Here is a 3,751-nt window from a genome sequence, read left to right on the forward strand (position 1 = left end):
AGTTTCTCTTTTTACTCTTTTGATGAAATCTTTCAATGCACACAAGAATTTAATTTTTAAAAGATCCTAGTATTCTAGCTTCTCTTCTATCTCCTGCATGTTCTGGGTTATGTTTGACAGTCTATTTATGCCATAAATTAGGGCTCTTAGATTTGCCCCTATTTTATCTTTGATAAATTTTATACTTTTTCTTAATTTGATGCCCCACATTTCTATAATTTTTTTAACATTATAATTATAGCTATTTAGTTATTTAAAAATCTCTTTTGGGCTAGCATGCCTGACCCATCTCTATGTCTGATTCTGTTGCCAGTTCATGTCTTGAAATTTGGTTTCTTTGTTTGTCTGTATTACTTAACTTCATTTATTTGTGTAATTTTCAGTATCATTACTTTTGGCCAGGTCTCTCCTGACTCATGGCAACCCATGTGTATCAGAGTAGAAATGTCTCTGTAAAATTTTCTAAGGGAAATGTTTTAAAAGTAAATGACCAGGCTTTCTTCTAAAATACCTCTGAATGTATTTGAGACATCAATCTTTCAGTTAGCAGCAAGCCATGCTAAATGTTTGCATCACCCAGGTATTCCAGAAATAGAAGTCAAAAAACCAAAACCAAACTCATTGTCATCGAGTCAGATCTGACACATAGCAAACCCTCCTCCTTGGGTTTCCAAGTCAGTATCACTACAGAAGTAGATTGTCCAACCTCCCTTCCAAGGAGTGGCAGGCGAATTTGAACTGGTAGGCTTCTGGTTAACAGTCAAATAATAACAATAATCATAATAATCATAATAATAATAATAGAAGTAGAGGCTGGTAAATAACATTTACACTTGGAAATTGGGAGGTTTTTTTTTTTTTTCCCTGTCTGATTATGTAGAAAATTATCTAAATTTTACTTTTATGATTGCTTTGCTTTTGTGGTAACTTTTGGTTTCTCATATATTAGAGATTCTTTAGTGGTGAACTGATGCTTTCTTTTGCTTAGTATGAGGCCTAAAGGGATGAAAATTTTTCTCAGAATTGCTTCTTGGTCTTCAGCTTTCAGCAGATCATGTACACATGCACTACAGGAAATTTCTTTCTTAGTACCTACCTCTCCCCAACAGTAAATTGATGATCCTTGTTACTTGGTTTGAAGATCATGGTGAAGTATAGGGGTTTCTAAATTTTCTTATTCCAAATTTAATCAGAACCCATGTCTCAGGGATGACATGTTATCCATGCTTCTTCTCTTTGCCTGGTGAGACATGCCATATGTTTCCTCTCCATAGTAAGCACCAGATCAGACATGTCAATTTTTCTTTTTTTTTCTATTAAGGAGCAGACAGACAGTAAATAGTTTAAGCTCTGTGTCACACACACACACACACACACACACACACACATTACTATTTTAAAAAGTGAAAACAATCTTTAGCTCAAAGTCTTCCAAAAGTAGGCTAAGAAATGGATTTGAGCTTTAAGTCATATTTTTCCAACTCCTAGTCTACAGCACACATTGTTTCCCTGTTATTCCCACCTATGGTGACTGAACTCTGCTTGAATCAATCAAAGTTTATGGAAAGAAATATTTTTCTTCTCCTTCTAAGCAGCAAACTGATTTTACGTCGTTTCAGTACAAGGTTTGAGTGCATCAGAGGCAGCTACCATTTGACTGGTAGCAGGTAAGGGACTAGGTTACAAGAAACTATGTCTGTGGACTAGTGGAAGTCAATCTTCACCTTGTATATAAACAGGTTCTAGAATATAGTATTTTATTGCATGTGAGAAGGCATTCAACTGTGTGTATCATACCAAATTATGGATAATATTGCTAAGAATTTCAGAAACTTAATTGTGTTCATGTGGAACCTGTACATAAAAAGAAGTAGTCAGTCTAGCAGAACAAGGTAATAGTGCATGGTTTAAAATCAGGAAAGATTTGTGTCAGGGTTATATCATTTCATCTTAGTTATGTAATCTGCACACTGAGAAGCTAGACTGTATGAAGAAGAGTGTAACATCAGGATTGGAGCAAGACTCATTAACAACCTATGGTATGCAGATGACACAACCTTGCTTGCTGAAAGTGAAGAGGATTTGAAGCAGTTAATGATGAAGATCAAAGACTTTAGAATTTAGTATGGATTACAATTCAACATAAAAATATGAAAATCTTTACTAATGGACCAATAAAAAACATCATGATACATGGAAAAAAAGAGTGAAGTTGTCAATAATTTCATTTTACTTGAATCCACAATTCTTGCCCATAGGAGCAGCAGTGAAGAAATTAAATGATGTATCAAGTTGGGCAAACCTACTGCAAAAGATGTCTTTAAAGTTATAAAGTAAAAATGTCACTTTTAAGAATAATGATCTTCCTAACCCAAGCCATGCTATTTCCACTTCCCTCATATGTATATGAAAACTGGATACTGAATAAGGAAAACCAAAGAATTGATTCCTTTGAATTCTGATTAAATGAAGAATGTTAAATATACCATGGACTTCCAGAAGTAGGAACAAATCTGTCTTGGAAGGAGCACACCCAAAATGCTCCTCAGAAGCAAGGATAGCAGGACTTTGGATTACCTTCTTTGGACATATTAACATGAGGCACCAATTCCTGGACAAAGACATCATACTTGGTGAAACAGAGGATTGGCAAAAAGGGGAGGACCCTCAATGAGATGGACTGGCACAGTAGCTGCAAATGGGCTCAAGCATAGCAATGAGTGTGAGGATGCTGCAGGACTGAACTGTGTTTCATTCTGTTTTACATGAGTTGGAACCAATCCAATGGTACCTAAGAAGAAAAATAACAACAAAAGAGTTTACTGTAGTTTCTCAAGGTATACAAGTTGCATCCTCAAACATTGGTAAGTCTGCACATCTGCCTTACTGAGGAACTCATTCAGGTCTCTTTCCCTGCTCCCATTTTTTTTTTTTTTTTTTCCTCATAAACATCTTATTGAAATCGATGGAGATATCTCACAAATGAGAGTGTATTGCCATAATGCCAGGCATTTAGGGATTCTAAATTATCATAGGGAGCTCTGGTGGTGTAGTGCTTAAGGCATTTGACTGCTAAGCAGAAGGCTAGTAGTCCTCACTCACTCAGCCTTGATGTTTCTGAGCAGTGAAGGTGTTTTCTTCTTCCATATCTTTATGTTTTCTACTTTTTCCTGCTATGTGCTACAAAAGTTGAAAGGTATAATGTTTCATGGTTCTCCTTGGTGCAGCTTGTCACCCTTTGGAATTCAATTTATCTGCTTGCCTTGAAAATTCAGGTATCAACAATAAAATCAAAAAATAAACAAATAAATAAACAAACACACTCATTTTTCTCATCATTATTATTGGAGTGACATTCCCTGTGGATTTCTGTACCCCAATAGATTTTAAACATATACTTTAATTTTTTTTTTTCTTATTTTTGTTTTTTGGTGCCATTGTGGTACTTAAATTTGTGTTTCGACTTTGCTGGGCATGGCTGAGTGGTTGGGGGCCCCTGGATGCAGTATTCCCCATGATAAGACTGATAATTATCTCCGTGGTTGAATCTACTCTGAGAAGTAGAGTAGCTGCCCTAGGGATGTGCTTTGCTTCCTGTGTATAAGGAGAAGCCTTGGGGAATGGTCCCTAGCTTATGGCATGCTTGAACCCTACATGTAGGTCTGAGTCATTATTCAGCAGCCTGCCATTCTCTCCTGATCCTGGGACTTTCAATGAACTTGAATTAGTGGCCTCCCATGTGGTTTGGTAA

This window comes from Orycteropus afer, unplaced genomic scaffold (assembly GCF_000298275.1).
Source record: "Orycteropus afer afer isolate SDZICR_OR568_19922 unplaced genomic scaffold, OryAfe1.0 scaffold00186, whole genome shotgun sequence".
In the NCBI taxonomy this organism is placed as follows: domain Eukaryota; kingdom Metazoa; phylum Chordata; class Mammalia; order Tubulidentata; family Orycteropodidae; genus Orycteropus; species Orycteropus afer.